At 47.2% G+C, this 18530-nt stretch overlaps 1 protein-coding gene across 6 annotated transcripts in view; it reads right to left on the bottom strand.

The window, feature by feature from the left end:
• APBA2 (amyloid beta precursor protein binding family A member 2) overlaps positions 1 to 13578 on the bottom strand; it is a 1066227-nt gene extending 1052649 nt beyond the window's left edge. For 5 of the 6 annotated variants that reach the window (XM_069624922.1, XM_069624924.1, XM_069624925.1 and 2 more), the window contains exon 1: positions 13259 to 13578. The gene's annotated coding sequence lies outside the window, so the exon portion shown is untranslated. The remainder of the gene's footprint in view (positions 1 to 13258) is intronic. The other variant, XM_069624923.1, reaches the window with a different exon arrangement.
• Positions 13579 to 18530: the final 4952 nt, after the last annotated feature.

Below are 18530 nucleotides of genomic sequence, written 5' to 3'. Positions count from 1 at the left end.
ATACTGAATTAAGAATCCAGAAAGAGCGAGGGTAAATCGAGGCAGATCGTCTTGTTGCAGCAATTGTCACTCCTAGATGGTAAAATATCCCAAAATATATGGGGATAGCCTAAACGCAGTACTCACTAAGGGTGAGTATATTTGGTTTTTTGATGTAGCCTAGCTTAATTTAGCAAACATTGTCATGATCATGATGTGCCTCATGATCTGAAGGGTCGACCGGTTTCGTTGACAATAGCTAGAGATGTCATCTTCTTCAGGGCCTATTTATTCTGCGGTTGGCATGACTCCAGGATCAGTCCGCATTTGCAGACATGGCGGCGACCTTCATCCCCTGTAGGGAAACAAAAGGGGATAGCAACGGGTCACCCCTGATTGCTTAGCGCTGTCACTGTAGCTATATTTTCAAAGTACAGTCATGCTTATTTACATCAACCTAATTGCTAGTGTCTTGTTCTCAAGACATTAAGTGTGCCATATTCTCAAGATAGCAAAGGAGGGAGGAAGGGGTGTGGTAAGGAGAGTATAAGAGTGTGTGTAGACTGCCCTTCGGTGCATGTGTACTGATCTGGTCAACTAGACCGATCTAATATTGCTGTATGATTGTGTAACAGTGTGAAACCCTACATGCACACTCACAGTGCCACTTGCTCGTACACCTACCTCTACCTGCTGATTGTGAATTCTCAGGGTCTGGGAGATGGCAGTGTTCAAAAACCACGGGCAAGCGGTATTTGCCCATGAAGGTGAGATCCAAGTATCTGGAAAAGACAGGGTGCATGTCTGTTACCCCATGTCCATTGCCCTTTGGTGTGTGTACCATAATCTGATCACCTTAACTGATATGGTGATATTGCAACGTTATATATCTGTGGAAAAACCCAACATGCGCAGTCATAGTACTGGTAGCTTTATACCTACCTCTGCCTACTGATTCTCAATGTCCAGGGGCTGGGAGTAGGCTCTATACAAGGAGAACGGTCAGGCAGTGCTCATCCGTGAAAAGTGAGATCCACGTATTTAAAGCAACAGGAATGCCTATTACCCTGAATCCATTGCCCTTAGTTTTGCATGCGCTCGTAATCTCATATCTTTGTTAATGGTCAAGCTGGTTGCGGTCCCCAAAGCTTACCTTTGAGGATTCCAGTGTTGTAATCCTTCCGTGTGTCCTCAGCAGTGCTGTGCCAGCAGGGGTGCTCCTACCAGCTCAGCACTGCTTAAGACACTTCTGTGTTGTTTGATGGGGAGGCGCGGCTCCACACAATCCCCGATGGTTGCTACAGCTGTGGTAGCAGCCATATTGGAGCAATGTTAATGTTAATGTTAAAGATATTTGTACCATGCACTATCACCACCGGAGTGGTCCCCTGGCGCTGTGGCGGCTCTGAAAAAGGAAGAAGGGGGGGGCTAGTTAGTGGGAATAAGCTGGAAAAGTGCACCAGAGCAGTGATGTGCTGCTGGCAGCCTCAGCCTGGTGGGTCTGTTGGCTGGGCTTGGGGTGTTTTACAGTCAGTAGTCGTTGTGTGCTGTTGTGCAAGTCAATGTGTGGTTTGTTTTGTTGTTGCACTGTAGTGAAGTTTGTGCAGATTGCTGTATTTAGGCTTGTGGTTGTGTTAGGTAAGAGTTTGAGAGGTGTATGCAGAGGGCTGAAGTTGTTAGTGCATTAGTTAGTTGTCATTGCTGACCTTGCAATTGTGCCAAGGTGTGATGCCCGCTATCATTCACTATTCCATCCAAGTGTGGCATTTGTCATCACTCACAGTTTCATTCAAGTGTGGCACATGCTAACAATCATGTTTCTATCTGCTGTAGCTGCCCTTCAACTGGACATAGTGCCAGCACTGTTAAGATGATTCCGGCAAATTGCTGCCCTTCAAAATTTTCCGAGTGGCACAAAATGCTGTTTTATCAGGTGGATGCGCTCTAATGTCAATGCTTTATGGTTGTTGGGAAATAGTTAATCCAAGTATGATTAATGGAGTAGCAAAGGACCCATAGTTCCGCTCTGTGGAGAACTAACATCCAATAGCAGAATATTGCACGCATATTATGGGGCGATTCATCATATTGTCTAACTCCAAAGTCATGGAGAATGGATCTCACTAGGTCATAGTTAAGTTGAGCACACCATAGGTGCTGCATATTATTAGGCATGACCAACAGGGAACAGCGTGCCCCTTAGGTCGTGCTTGCAACTGGTATGCTCCCTATTACCTGGTTATGATATGATATGATATGATATGATATGATATGATATGATATGATATGATAAGGCATTTGTAACGCGCCTATACACAAGTGTTTCAAGGCGCGACGAGGCAGGGAGGGAGGAACAAGGGGAAGACAGACAACGATCCTACTAGGCCAGGTGTCATTCAGATCGCGCAAGTGCAGGGGTAGGGGGAAGGGGAAAAGTGCATGGGGAAGGGGGAGGAGGGAAGTGCAGTACAAGTAAGTAGAATAAAATAAATAAATAGGGCCAGCTGGTGGCAAGTGCAAGGTAAGTGCAGACAAGTGCTGGGAAGGGGGGGCTGTAGGGATACAGAGACAGTCCCGCAGTGCTGGGGTTGCCAGGGAGGCAGTGCAAGTGGAGAGTGGCTGGGCCCGGGACCGTGGTCGGTGAGAGTGGCCCAGTTGCAGATTCAGTGCAGTTTCAGTGAAGAATTCAGCAGGGGAGAGGGAGAGAGAAAGCAGAAGCAAAGATGAAGGTTTTGAGGTGCTTCCGGAACCGGAGATGGTTCTCCTCAACTTTCAGGGAGGCAGGAAGGCTGTTCCAGAGGGAGGCCCCTGCCGCAGAGAGAGATCTACCCCCAGCTCGTTGCTTCGATGAGCGGCTGACCCTGAGGGAGTTGGTGACGGATAAGCGAAGGGCTCGGGAAGGAAGATATTTAGGAAGAGAGAGTTGAAGGTATTTAGGCCCCAGGCCCAGAAGGCCTTGTGGACAATGCAGAGGGTTTTGAACTTTATCCTCGCAGCCACTGGGAGCCAGTGTAGAGATTTCAGTCCTGGAGAGATACGGTCCCTGGGCTTGAGGCCAAGGACAAGTCTCGCAGTTCTGTTCTGGATGAGTTGCAGAGGGCGGAGGGTGGAGGCAGGCAGATTAAGATAGAGGCTGTTACAGTAGTCCAGCTTCGAGAGAACCAAGGCTCGGGAGACAGTGAGCTTCTGGGGGAAGGGAAGAATACCTCTGAGGAGGTGCAGCTGGTAGTGTGATTTCTTAGAGACGTCAGATATATGAGGAGAGAAGGAGAGTGTGGAGTTGAAGATGACCCTGAGGTTTTTTGCCTTGCAGGTAGGAGCAGGAAGAGGGCCAAGAGAGGCCGGCCAGAGAGCTGCAGGGAAGGAGGGAGTGGGTGTGCCGATGAGTAGAATCTCAGTCTTACTGGCATTAAGGCAGAGGTCATTGGCGGCACACCATTCCTGGATAGCAGACAGACAGTCAGAGATGAGGGAAGGAGAGGAGGAGGCCGAGGGTAGCCTGAAAATGAGCTCGGTATCGTCCGCATAGCACTGAAAGTTGGGGCAGAGAGCGGCGATGCGGTGGGCAAGGAGTGCCAGATACTGGTTGAACAGCCAGGGAGAGAGATTAGATCCCTGGGGGACACCACAGGTGGAGAAAAAGATGTCAGAGAGGAAAGACCCCAGTTGGACCTGGGAGGGTCGATTGGAAAGGAAAGAGGTCAGCCACACCAGAGCCTGACCAGTGATACCCAGGTTATCACGGAGAGGGTTGAGCAGGATGGCATGGTTGACAGTGTCAAAGGCAGAAGAGAGATCGAGCAGAATGAGAACACACGGAGTGTTGGAGTCGAGGTTCAAGAGCAGGTCTTCGCGGATGTTCAGGAGAGCAGTTTCCGTGCTTCTGGCAGCTCTGAAGCCAGATTGATGGTCATGAAGACTACCAACAGATTCAGCATGGAGGTTAAGCTGGGAGATGGCCAGTTTCTCCAGGAGCTTGCCCAGGAAGGGAGTGATGGAGATTGGGCGATAGTTAGCTGGGCAGGAGGGGTCGGAAGAGGGTTTCTTAAGAAGAGGGTGCACAAGGGAGTGCTTAAGGGGGGATGGGAAGACTCCAGAGGCGAAGGAGTGGTTGCAAAAGTCAGCCAGGGCAGGAGCCAGGGAGTCGATGTGGTCCTTGATAGTTTTGGAGGAACAGGGGTGAACCTGTTTAGACGAGACTTTCATAGATCAGACTTGTCTGGAAACCTCGTCAGCAGAAAGAAGGGGAAAGGCAGAGAAGGAGGGAGGAGGGGTGGCTGCAGAAGGGCCGGAGGAAGAGCCGGGAAGAGAGGGAGGGAGGTGATAGGAGGAGAGTGAGGACAGGATGTCCTGAGTTTTAGAGATGAAGTGATAGGCCAGTGCAGTGCAGAGGGCCTGGGAGGTGACAGGAGAGGTAGAGACTGCAGCAGGGTTGGCAAGCTCCTTGCAGATTTTAAAGAGTTCGGCCGAGTTGTTAGATGCTGCAGAGATGCGGGCTTGTATAAGGGTTCTCTTCTTGGTGAGAACGGAAAGACGGTATTGCCTTTGGAGGCGGCAGGCCAGTTTGTCAGAGGATGAACATGAAGCACGCCATTTCCTCTCTGTCACCCTGCACTTGCGTTTTAGGGTGACGAGATCCAAGTCAAACCAGGAGTTACATTTGGCTTTGGGCTTCAGGCGGATTCTCATGACGGGGGCAAGGATATCAAGAGTATCAGATATAGCAGAGTGGAGCATGGAGAGGGCTGTGTCAGGGTGGGAGTCAGCTGAAGGGGGAGGGGGGCGAGAAGGTGGCAGCGAAAGCCTCAACTGACACGCGCTTCATGGGTCGGATGACCAAGAAGGTGGGTGGCAGTGATGAGGGTGGCTTTGCCTGTGGGGTAGGGAGGGTGAGGTGGGAGGATAGGAGAAAGTGATCACTCCAGGAGACAGGAGTGGAGAGAGGGTGGGTTGGGGCGCCTCATTCGCCCTAAACAAATCTTATGATCTGCTGCCTGCTAGGCTGCAGTACATGTTGCGGGTGTACCCCCAGATGAAATGGTGGTCATCATAATATAAGGTAGTGTGTTCTGCATTCACTGTTCGTGTGAGGGCAGGAATGCAGAGGAAGTTCCTGTAGCTGGAAGCAATTCCCTTGGTGTTTTTGTACGAGGTAGAGTCAGGCCCATCTCCTTGCACCTGGGTCTGGGCTTCCGTGCTGCTAAGTGAACCGAATGTTCCAGACATGGCACAAGTGTGCCCACCAATAGTAGTGGTCCATGTAACGAAGGACCTTACAGTTTGAAAACCAATAAGAAAGAGTGCATCTGATGTTCCTAAAGATTACATGTTTTAGGGGTAGGCATATGTTGTCCACCTGACAGTGGGCAGCCAATTACAATCCTAGTTCCTATAGATAATATACTTAGATGTTCCCCTTAAGCCTATCCCGATCCTCAGGAGGTTTTTCATTATTTGCCACATAGTATGATGTCACCTCTGACGTATTTATGATATATAATCATGTTTTTATGAAAAGATCGTTGAGAGAAATTAAGCATACGTCTGTTGATGTTCGTTGTAGCTCCCTGTTTTAGATAATTGTTAATAAAACAGTACGTTGCCATCTTCCTGAGTTGGTTTGTTTATTTGGACTCAGAGCTATTCTGTGTGAGCCCATCCATTGCATGCTCGTTTCTAAAGGGCCCTAGGCTCAACGGTGATAACCGGTTCTGGCCAGGGGGAGTACATGTTCACACCACCAATACCACTTATACCTTCAGAATATCCGTTTGAATTCAAAGGACTTCAGTTGCCCTTAAAGGTTTCTTTTGCCATGATCATCAACAAAACTCAGGCGCAGACTTTAAAGGTAGCAGGGATTGAACTAAGGGAAGACTGCTTTTCGCATTAGCAGTTTTATGTGGTCTGTTCCAGAGTGAGCTCGCCTAACTCTCTGGTAATCCTAGCACCTGAAGGGAGAACCACTATTGTACCAAATCCCAAAATCCACGCAAGCAAATCCACGCAACAGCTAGCTCATTATAAAAATCCAGAAAAAGTTGCCAGTCTACCAAACTTCTTGAAAATAGGTATATAAAATATATGTTCTACTGCATAGGGGACCACATCAACTGGTAGTCCTACTGCCAAAGAAATTATGTCATAGTTCTTTTTTCTTATACTCTAATTTAAATGTATGTTATGTTACTGTGATTTATGCTATGCAATGCTGCCATGTTTGTGGTCTACGCAGGTTACGTAAGCGAGAAGAGACGCCGACGAAAAATATCTTTGCTGTTTTGTTGGGAGATGCTGTTTCCAAGTAATTTTTTTCTGTGGGCGGGTCGGGTGTTCTGTGTCAAGGGAATACAGGCAGTTGTGCTCAAATGGGAACCTCGCGGGCCCGTGGTCCTAAACAGATGCAATAAAATATGTCTATATGCAATGTAATGTGGTCTTGTATAGCAAACCCTCTGCCATTTTGGCAGGCTCTTGGTACTATATGTTGAATCCCAGTCTTCATTATATCAAGTTTCCACCTCATCATAAAACTAGTACATTTAAAGTATTTACAATTGTAACACTATATGTGGATAAGTATATACAGATATATACTAAATATATGTATAAATAAATGTGCATTGCATTTGTTGTTCATGTGCCCCTATTCATAGACTAGTTCTGAGGTAGAAATAGCTCCGAATGTTGCCACTCATCAATACACTTGTGGTCTATGTAGAGCAATATGCAATCCCACGTCCACAGTCCCCGGAGCTCCTTGGGTATGCCAAATAGATATTGACTGCAAAATTGATACCTGTCATAGAAGATCAATGCCTTTCTTTTTTTGTAAAATAGAGTGTTATTAAGATTTTCAATATGGAGATCAAACAAAGTGAAATCAAAAAGAAAAAAAGAACACTGGTGCAGTCGTTTAGTGCATAACTCCACAATATTCACGCCAACAATCATGGTCGTTAAAGCCACCTAAGCAAAGTTCAATCCCTGGTCGGCCGGATCATTCATATTAGTTCATGACTGCCCTTGGACTGTACTTTAATGACAAGTTTATTCGGGATACACCACAATAAAACATTGCCAGGATGTCACCTTCACCCCCTGCTGATCGTAGCCGGAATGTGTTCTTCACAGATATTGCAAGGGAACTCAGATGACAATAACCCATAAAAATCTAACTAGCTAACTAGAACCTATATTTATTTTTCTTTTGATAGTGTAGCATAGTTTCAACAAAAGCTTCTAACACTATTAAAAACTTATAAAAATAGACAACAAAAATGAATACCCTTAATTATACATATATTATTAAAATTACTCCAGGTTGCCTTATCTTAGCACTAATTAACCTATTATACGATTTCAGTAATGAATAATACTGATAATGATGGCATTTCTAATTCCGCCAGGTAGCTCCCATATTGTTTGGGATGGGTGGCATAAATACTCTTACAACAAAGCAATGGGTGTCATATTAGAGTATTGTTCTGAAACCACTGGATTTCCTTTGTACAATAAAACTAGAGTCCTCGAGATAAAAGTATGGAACGCTACCGGTAAGGTGCAGCTCATCAATGTTAGCACGCGCTGATGGCACAACCCAGTCTTTCTGAGCTGGGCGTTTGCAGGTGGCAAATCTAGCAATGGTGTGCAGACGTCCGGTGTAAACACATTTCTAGCCTAGGACAAGAGTTATTTTGCCATCACAAATGCAATGTGTTCCCAAGAAACCTAAACCTTTGGAAAAGAGGAAATGCTTAGGTTCCTAATATTGAATAATTATCCTTAAAAATATATATTGGGTTTTTTTGATTTTATTGTTTGCAAACTCTACAAATTGATGAATCCCCATACATTAGAGGATCAAATGCAGGAAGCCCTGTACAGGGAAACAGAGGATGCGACCCAGCTATAATTCTCTTTCTGCCTATCCCACACTCTCGCTGGCCTAGAGTTTGATTCCCTCATGACTCCCGATGTCCTTTGCCTAATTGCCCATGAGCCCAAATGACGACTAAGTCTAATTAACTAATTTCTCAAGACACCCAAATGTCAATGGGCGCACTACAAAACCTAATCAAAGTTAATTTATTGTGTCATGTCAGTGTCAGAGTCCAATCTATACGCTAAGGGAGGAGTAGAGAAGTATGCAAGTAGGTGGGAGGCAGGTTTTCAGTGTCAAGTGTACCAGCTGCACTGCAACTATATGTTTGATAAACTGATGTTGATTAATTACTGAAGTGTAATTGGGCTGTCAGTGGCATGGGTAACGAACTCAGCATTAATTAGAACATAGACCCATGTCGCCTCTGTGCTATGCAAATCTAAGCAGGAGATAAGGATATATTCCTGTTTCTCATTTGGCTTGTTTAATTTCACTTCAACTTCACTCCACGTTAAACGTGAGTCATTAACTAGAGCTTTTAAAGTAATGTACTGTAAGTGGTCTTGTATAGTGCCCATCTGACACTTTTGGGGGCCTTGCTGCGCTTAGCTCTGCAATAAAAAAAAGGGTGGGGCTCATTAGCGGGACAGTGGGAGAGACTGATGTGAAACCTGGAGTGTTGATGGGTGCAGGTTAGAAGTCCCCGGTTGCTGAGTGCCAAACTGCTTTATACAGGTTTGGGGGAGAAACTTGGGAGTATGTTATCCATAGGAAAGAGCCCAATATCTGATAGACTTCAGCACTTTGGGTCTGGTTAGCTGCTGATTTGGGAGCACGCGACAGGGATAGAGAGCTAAGCTTACTTGTGGCTCGGTTTGTGCTGATGTGCTATGGGCTAGGCCTGTGGTGCCTGTCTTTGGGGGGTTTGTGTGCGTAGTGTAAGGTGGTACGAGATCTTAGAGGGGAGTCGGTTAGTCAGAGGAAGGCCTTACAAGGCAAAACAACCTGCAACCATGCACTCCCACCACTGGCCCTTTGCAGACGAGTGCCATTACTTTCTTTCTCTCTCGCACTCTCTCTTTCTATCTCTATCTCTCCCCTCTCTCTGTTTCAAATATCTACGTTGTGTCCCAGGAGGAACAAAACAAGCGCCTGTGAGTTAGCAAATGAGGGAGGGGGGCAGTGTGAAAACTCAGACATCACCATAACCTGCTAACGGTTAATGAGAGGGAAAAACGTAAGTTTCTGTGGGAGGGCAGCTTGGAATTTGAGGACCACAGTCCTTAGTATGTTGGTTAGCAGACCGAGAGATGCCTCAAAGCTCACTCTTTCACTTTCCCCCGGCAGGAGTGGGTGTGTCATCATGCCCTGATTTTATTCATTGCAAACTGGAACCTGTAGTTTTGCTTTTTTTCATTTAAAATGCAGGACTACAAGTCAGAGAATTCAAAGGGAAAAAAACAGGACTGGTTGACTTACACGTGCACAGAATGGGAATGCTTGAGATTTCTGGGCACTGCATGCAAAAAACTGTTCAGCGGTAGCATCGAATTTTATCAGTGGTGTTGTAGCCGAGCGGGGCTGTGAAAAATTAAGACCAGGTGTATAATCCTTCAGTCGAAGTAATGCACTTCTCCCTTCAAGGGCCGTCCCTTGGCACGTGGAACTCAACCTACGCATGTATTACTTTGCTTGTTCCAGAGACTGTTCTAGTCCCCGGCTCAAAGCTTCTGATCTAAGCGCCCACCTTTCGTCCATAAAATGCAAATACCAAGGATTATGTTGAAATGAGTACCGTGGATCCTCCGCGTTTTATATGTGACCGCTCCACTCTCCTATGGTAAATGGCGAGGTCAGCTGTGTATAAAGTCTCCATAACAAATGGCCGGTGGAGCAAGCTTTCCAGAAGGGACTAGAAGGGCCACTATTGAGGTGACCGGGACCAGTCGCTTCTTCCCAATCAACCAACTCAGCTGTGACAGAGCAAAACACAGATGTGCAAGGCAGAAATCTGCACTTCGCATACATTTTTCTCAGGGACGCCTGCACCTTTTTTGAAGCCTTGGGTCTTCAACCTCTGGCTTTCCAGATGTTTTGCACTTCGACTCCCATGATCCCTCACCATTGACAATGCTGGCCTGGGCTGATGGAAGTTGTATTCTAAAACATATTGGGAGCTAAAGCTTGCAGGCCGCTCACCTTCAGGCACTTCACTGTGGAAAAATATCACGCCCTGTAAATGTGGTGCAGGTTTAGTCTGCTTCATGCATTTCCTGTGTACAGATTGAACTTCAACTAATGAAAAACATTTGCTTTCCGCTTGATCAGGGCCCTGCAACGTTTGGCTCTCTAGATGTTTTGGAATACAACCCCCAAAAGCCCTCACCAGCATAGTCAATGGTGAAGGACACTGGGAGTTGCAGTCCAAAACATCAGTAGAGCCGCAAGGTGCACACTCTGCCCTAGACTCAGTTGTATCGCACAGCATATTTTTGACCAATATTGCCTGCACAAATGATCTGCATCAAAAGCCAGAATGTGATGGAGCAAGCATATGTGTACCAATGGGTTGCATTACAAGGAAGGGATACACACTTTGAGCATATATGTAATCAGGGTAAGTATCAGAAACTGCACTTGGAAAACAGTGTGTGTGTGCCACCCCTTGGAGAAAACAGCAGTCAGGTTGACCAGTGCAGGGCAATGCCGACCCCCGGAAAAGGGCACTCAAGTCAAGCTCAAATGAAAAGATGGTTCTGCAAATTCTGGTCAATCAAGGAGCTGGATTAATTATTTATTTGAAAGTGTCAATATCCACGGAACACAAGGCCGGGCAACTTGCTGCACGCGAATTCAAATCAGCAGCTGCGCTTTGCACAACAAAATCAGACAGTGGGGCGCCACGCCATTCCAATCATTGCACTTTAAAAGCGCCAATTGCACCCATTTCTCCAAGACACCCAGAGGCCTCAGTGCGCATGAGGAATCATTTCTATTCCCAGAAGGATTGCTTTTGCATTTGCATTCATTTTCAGGAACTGGCTCTGGGTTAGTCATTTCGTGCCCCCGCCAGATGTCTTAGACTACAACTCCCATGATGCTGCCGCACTGACTACGTGTGCTGGCTAGAGTCAATGGGTGTTGAAGTCCAAACATCTGGAGGTCTAGCCTATACTGGGACGAGTGCATGTCAGCAACACATCCTGAACTCTGCACCACCACAGGGAGGAAAGAAACTCTCCTGTGTCATCCGGGACACTTCCAGCGCTGGATTTCTTCACTCGCTAAATACATTGAGACTTGAAGCAGAGTGTCTGTTGCATTTCTTTGTCATTTCACTTGCTCTAAGTCACTTATCATTTCATTTGCACTTAGTCAATTGCTAAAGGCAGCAGCGAGCAGCATTTCAGGACAGCATTAGATGTGTAAAAATCGGGATTTAATGTGCATAAGTGTAAAAAAAGTATGAACCCATTTAAAGCACTTGTGGCTAAAGGTCGTACTTGAATGTTTAAATTAAAATACATGCTTTTCTGCTCTGAGCCATTCCAGGCAACGTACAATTCATTGCGAACTCAGTTCGATGCCCAATGCGTTGTGAAACGCTTTGCTAGTTGCTGTGGTGACACTTTGAAATGACGAAATTGGACACTTGAAATCAGTTACATTGACTGCAAAGATCGAAGGGAACCAGGGAATATGACGCTTAACCAATACAGCAATATTAACAACCAGCCCCACCTATGCATTCTTAATAAAGATTCACACACATTATTAATTCCATAATCAGTGACAACACTGGTGCGAATCCCGATCCCTCTCTCAGAAACCAATCTCTGGTATTAAGCGCGTTATGAAAGAACAAATATATATATATATATATATATATATATATATATATATATATATATATATATATATATATATATATATATATATATATATATATATATAACATCACTAATGACACTTCTGTAAAGGGTTGAAAAAAAAGCAGTGTTTCCCCTCTTGCAAGTCTGGTTTCTGCACATTGCAGCTGAAGACGAGGCTGGCTAAGTGCACGCCAACTACTGCCCTTCCTAACCCGCATTTCTAAGAAGAAATAAGTCGTTTTTCAAATAGTTATTCGTGCTTTGAGTAATGCAAAAATATGTCTACATTTTTATGACTGGATGTATAGCTCAGAAGTCATACTTCGGCTCGCGTGTGGTTCCTCGCGGCACTTGGCAAGTTCGAATCCCCTGACAGGACCCCCAACTCTACCCTATACCCTCTCGAGACACCTTCACACTGAGCACCACTAAAAGTGGTCATACAAGCACCTGTTAGTAAAGCGCTTCAAAGGCAGAGGAATCAGGCATTAGCGCCATGCATGGACCCAAATTATTATTATCGCACCCCCCTCCATGAATCAGGGTCATTTAAACGCAGCTCCTGGCTGGCTTTTTGTTAATGGTCCTTCGCCCAACCATCGCCCGGGGTGAGTTTCAAGGAGGGGGAGGGGGCTACGGTTCCAGAGCAGGCGAGGTCTTGGCGCTGCGAGAAGGAAACGCATGCCTCGGATAGCCGCAGAGTCACCTGCCCCAACCCCCGTAATAAGCAGGATTATGCATTCTAATTGAGAATTTCTAATTGCCACGCGATCCCTGCAGTCCTCATCATGGAGCGAGACGGGGGTGGATGGATCGCTCTGGATTCGCAGCCCCAGGCGAGGCAGCCCTCGCAGAGCACAAACACACACCCTCCTCCAAGGGAGCCCGGGCAGCTTATGGGCCAGGTCCCTGGCAGGGGCTGGTTAGTCTGCCTGGTCAATGGCATCCCTTTCTTTTGTCATAATTTGGGAGAATGCCCGGGTGAAATCGGTGCTGTGTACAACACACATGGAACACACCGAGGATGCAAGGTGGGGACAAAGAGTGCAGGCGCACGGGCAGAGGGTCCCTCAGCCACCTGCTCCCCTGGAGCTGTGCACCCTCCAGGACGACAAGCTCAGGGAGACCTGCCCAAAAAAAGACCCCACGCCGCTTCCAACCTTGCGGGGGCGGCAGCACCGTGCCCCACCACCACATCCCCGCACCATCGGGGATGCCACGGCGTGCACTGTAAACACAGCCACCGAGCACCTCAAAAGAGCCCCTGCCCGGACTGACAGCGGCCACCCCCCCCCCCCCCCGCCCCCGGGCATCACCAGCATGCCATGCCCCTGCCCAGGGCATCCCGGGTGGAGCGGATGCTCGTGTTCTCTGCTCCATCCTCCGAGGCGTGGTGTGGCATCCTCCCGGAAAGAGCGTTTCTTCTTACCAGTATCCCCCCCCCCACCGCGGACCCCCTTTACCTATGCACAATAGCTAATGTCATGGGATGCCAAGTGGCCCCCGCTGCCCCCCATCCTACCTGCTTCCCGACTGCTCCTGGCTCCCGCTGCGCCCCTCCGCCACACCAGGCAGCAGCTGCAACACCTCTTTGTACAGCCACCGCTGGCTCCTCCGACACACACTGAGACTACTAATGAACCCTGGCGGCTGGATGGGCGAGAAGCAGGCGAGCCCCGGAATCCGCATGGGGGGCCCGAGCACCGAGGCGGAGGGAGGATAATGCACCAGAGGCAGAGGGCGGGAGGAGGGACGGGGCCTGTTACTACGGTGACGGTCACCCTCCTCTCAAGGGCTCCGCGCTCACTTCAGCTGGGTAGCGCCCAGGGACCCGGGAGGTTCCAGGCGTGGCTGCGGCGCGCGCTCCCGAGCCGCTGGGGAGGTGGGTGCAAGCTGCTGACAGACACCACCTGGACGCGTGTCATGTCACACCCCATCCGCACCACGTATGTCCCACATTCATTTACAAGTCTTCCCACTTTACCTACCAGCAAAAAGCTGCACCTTACAACCCTAGGGTTTATTGTGCATTTTACTCTCTCCATCTTTCAACTTATCTAGCACAACCCAAACCTTTTCATATCAACTTTGCAACAGGCCCACCTAGGGGTGTGAACGTCTGCTCTTCACTGGGGGCAGGAGAATGTCTCTCCGACAAATAATTCTATTAATAATATTTATTATTAATAAAAAAATATTCATAACTATATTAATAATATTGCTGTAATACATGACAGCCTGCAATATATGTGTAAAACCCTGCAAATAATGTTCTTATTACAGTTGTGCACTGACCTGTGATAAGAAAATGCACCACTGCGCTCTGTTATCGGTCATTACGCTTCAGTTGTGACGTCACAATGCCTCGTGCTTGAGACAGCAGAGAGTAATTCAGCTGCCACTGCAGCACTTAATTAAAGCCCCTCGACCCCTGCCCCGCCTCTGTCCTGAAAGAAATATTCTCGTCCACCTGCACCAGAGAACATGCAAGAGCCTTTCTAAATGACTCCCTCACCTCTGGCATCTTCCCTGATGCCTTCAAAATAGCGCATATCAAGCCTTTTCTCAAAAAGGCATCCCTCGACCCCCTTCACCCCAAAAGCTACAGACCAATCTCCAACACCAGATTCCTTCCAAACTCATCGAACGAACAGCATACTCCCAGTTCAACGCCTTTATTGAATCCAGCAACCTCCTCGACCCTGCATAATCAGGCTTCAGACCAAGACATGGAACTGAAACAACTCTGACGTCGATCTGGGATGATAGTAAGGTCTGCAGTCTCAGAAGGATGTGCTGCACTGATTCTCCTCTATCTCTCGGCAGCCTTTGACACGGTTAACCACTCAATCCTCCTTGATCGCCTCCACTCCCTTGGAATCCGTAGCACCGCTGTCAAGTGGTTCGCCTCCTTCCTCAGCAACAGGAAACAAATAACCCCCCTCTTCCCATTTGCTCAGCCACTTACTCGGCAAACACTGGAGTACCGCAAGGCGCATGCCTATCTGCTCTCCTGTTCAACCTCTATATGACCACCCTTCGTGGAAGCATCCGCATGCACAACACATCTCGTGCTACAACTACGCTGACGATACCCAAATCATTCTAAGAATCCCCAACTCAGGCACCAACCCCCACCCCGACCTCGAAGCCTGTCTTCAACATATTGACCAATGGATGACAATAAACCACCTCCTCTTAAACCCCACTAAAACTGAAATCATGGTGTGTGGCAACACTACCCTTCTACCTCATCCGCTCCCATGACCCCGTGCCCCGGCCCCCCTCCTCCCCTCCGACACAGTAAAAAACTGAGGCTGCACTATGGACTCAGGCCTAACCCTCGCCTGTCAGATTAACGTGTCAAAATGCTGTCACTACCACCGCAAACTTCTCAGACGCAGCTTCCCCTACCTCTCTCCTTCCCGAACAGACTTTCTGCATTTAGGTCTATTGTGATGTCGAGACTGGACTATACCAACTCCCTATATCTAGGAGCCCTGACATACCAACTCAACAAACTCCAAAGAGCCCAAAACACTGCTCCAAAACTGCTCCTTGCCCTAGGTTCTAGAGACCACATCACTCCAACTCTCCAAACTCTCTACTGGGTCACGGTCGGACGAAAGACCACTTTCAAGACCCTATGCAACACTCACCGAGCTGTGCACAAGTCTGGCCCATTATACCTACAAGATAAGTTAAAACCATGCCTTCCATCTCACCCCCTAAGATCAAGCACTGCCCTCCTTCTAGTAATTCCAGCTGCTAACTCTGTCAGGATTGGAGGGTCCGCCTTCTCAACCTTGCCCCAACTCTGTGGAACTCACTTCCCCCTCATATCCGACATACCCAAGACTATATGATGTTCCGCAAAGCTCTAAAGACATGGCTCTTTCCATAATACCAAACACAATCATTCTGTAGCGACAAACCAAGCATCCAATGCCTAATAGCTCGATGTGATCCAGAGAAATGACGCCACAGAATACGCCTATTGACTTGCTACTAGCAACCCACGCCTTTAATCCGGAATATCGATCTACTTAGATCCTAACGGCACCCAAACACTCCCTATGCATAGCACTATGCTTACTCTCTGCTCTACACCATCACACAATTAGAGTGCAGTTATACCCCTCGATCAATTCGGCCTAGCTGCTCACATACGAACACTACCCCATGTACACCTCATCACCCTTATAAAACGCAGCTAAATCTCATGACAAACCGGCCTAGCTGCTCACATAAGCGTCCCTCAGGCCTAACGCAGCCAGAACCAGTCTGGATGTCCACCCACCAGACTGCACAAATTCAACTGCTGTCAAAACCACCACACCTAACACTAGGATGCAGCTACCTTCAGGCAATTACATCAGCTGCACACATAACTGGTGCACCCATGCACCCTACTTCACCTTCCTCTCTCAACTGACCTGGACTACGGTCCCTGAGGGCGTTCAACCTACCAGCACTTTGAGGTCATACCAATGATATATAGAGCGCTATATAAATGCCAAATAACATAACAGTGAAAAGCTTTACAAATTCCCTGCTTGCAGAGTAGTCTTCTGTGACACATTGCAGCTGGTAATTGACAAGGAAGGGTTTATGGTAGAATGTTTCATGTGTGCAATGCTGCAGTTTTAAGTCATGTGAGCAAGAATCTGCATGTTATTACTTATTTCTAAGCACAGAATTAACGTTTTTCCGATACAATTTATTAAACTGGTTGAATTGTTTTTCTGCAAAACATCTGGAGCTGCATCTTTGCTTTTTACAATCCAAACAGATTCTATATTGACTATATGGGTCAGCAAATGGATGATCTCTTACTTTATAGTAAGCAAGAGACAAGGTATTAAAGGGAGTGACAGTGTGTGACCATGTATTATAAAGAATACAATATCCTCGCCATACATTAAAAAAAGGATATTGCCAGTCACCTACGAGTTCTGTGACCTTATAAAGAAACTCGGCCTTCGGCCTTCTTCCTCTACTTGATCACAAAACTCCTGGGCAGAGGCATAGACAGGGAACGGCCTGAGCAGGCAAGGCCCAACCAAAACCTGTAAATGCCCACTCAGCAGATCTGTGTGGGCATTTACAGATGTTAATGTCAGTGCGCTGGGCCCAACTACATTAGCTTCAGGCCCTGCTTGTTAGACAATACTGGCTACGCCTCTGCTCTTGGGTGACTTGCAATATCTAGAGGCATTTCTATCGGTGGGAAAATTGGCTATGTGCCCTGGGCCCCCACACTTGGGGGATCCCACCTGCTGGCCTACTTGGTGTGTGTGCAGTGGCACTGCTTGGGGTGTGGGGTGTGGCACTTCATGGTGTTTGGCCAAGTCACAAGACCAGAAAACATTTTCTGTTCTTTATTTCTTTCATTTACATCATCATTTAGACATTGAAAAGAGCATATCCCTTGTGCATGCTGATGCAAGTACCTGGGCATCTAATAGCAGTGTTTGGCAAATGCCTAATACATATACACAAGCCAGAACTGTTGCCTTTGCCAATGCTGGTTTTTAACAGGACTTCAGTGAAGGACACACATAGTGCTTATAAATCGAGTGGCTCAAGGAAGACCAGGTTGATGTGTTTACAACTCAAATGAAGTCAATATCTACCAGAAGACTGCTTTGAAAAAAAACTGGCAGGCACATTGAGAGCAAAGTTTCATGGTAAGGCGTGATTAAAGGGAGCTGAAAGAGTTCCCACGAGTAGGTGTTTTGGGTGGGGAGGGCAGGCAGTGGGAGGGAATGACCATAGGGATGTGCATACCCATAGGCTATCAAATAGTGGGCAAATAACCAAACAACTTCAAGCTTTGTGTCCCTCCTCAGATGCTATTTCTCCCTATCTGTACTCTAATGCAATAGTTTTGGCTTTGCCACCTAATAGCCCAAACTAATGAGATGACTCATTGCTCCCCCAGACTGCTCAGCCCCCACCACATGGCAACCAATCAGTTTGCTGATTGGGCACGTGCTGCTCACTGATGGCGCCAGAGCAGGGACAGCAGCCAGGAACTAGCACGCTATAAAAACAATCATTGGCAATTCCAACAGTTTGGACTTTTGTGTAGGCATAGGAAAGGCACTTGTCAGGCACCATTGAAGTGGTATTAACTGGCTATTGATGGCAGCAGGTGCAAAATGGTGCGAGTACCTGGGTGTGTAATAGCAGTGCCTGCAAATGCCTAATACCTATACACAAGACAAATTTGTTGGCTTTACCAATGATTGCTTTTAACAGGCGATAAGTGAACGACACGCATAGTGCTTATAAATGGAATGGTTAAAGGCAGACCTAGTTAAGACATTTTTATTACACCAGTAGTGCATTTATTATTCCCATTATATCTCAGAAGACTGCTTTGAGAAAACACTAGCAGGTGCTTAGGATGCAAAATATGACGCTAAGGCTTGATTAAAGCAAGTTAAAAGAGTTCCCATGAGGAGGTATTTTTGGCAGGTAGGGACGGGAACTCGGTGAGAATGGCCATAGGGATTATCCTGACCATGGGCAGTCAATTGGTGGGCAAATAAACAAACAACACCTACACGCTTTGTGTCCCTCCTCATATGCCATTTCTCCCTAACTATGCTGGAATGCAATTGTTTCGGCTTATAGGTGACGCTAAGGCGCCACCTAATAGTCAAACTAAAAACAGTAATTGTGATTGACATGGAGGTGCTCGAGTTGTCTGATGGCTCCACCCCTCCTTGCAGTGAGGCAATCATTTGTCACCGTTCTCACTGCCTTCCCTGACTGCTGGGGGTGGC

The sequence above is a fragment of the Ambystoma mexicanum genome, chromosome 11 (genome assembly GCF_040938575.1).
Source record: "Ambystoma mexicanum isolate Mex_15411 chromosome 11, UKY_AmexF1_1, whole genome shotgun sequence".
NCBI lineage: Eukaryota > Metazoa > Chordata > Amphibia > Caudata > Ambystomatidae > Ambystoma > Ambystoma mexicanum.
Note: the sequence above shows the minus strand (reverse complement) of the source record. Positions and strands in the feature narration are given on the sequence as shown.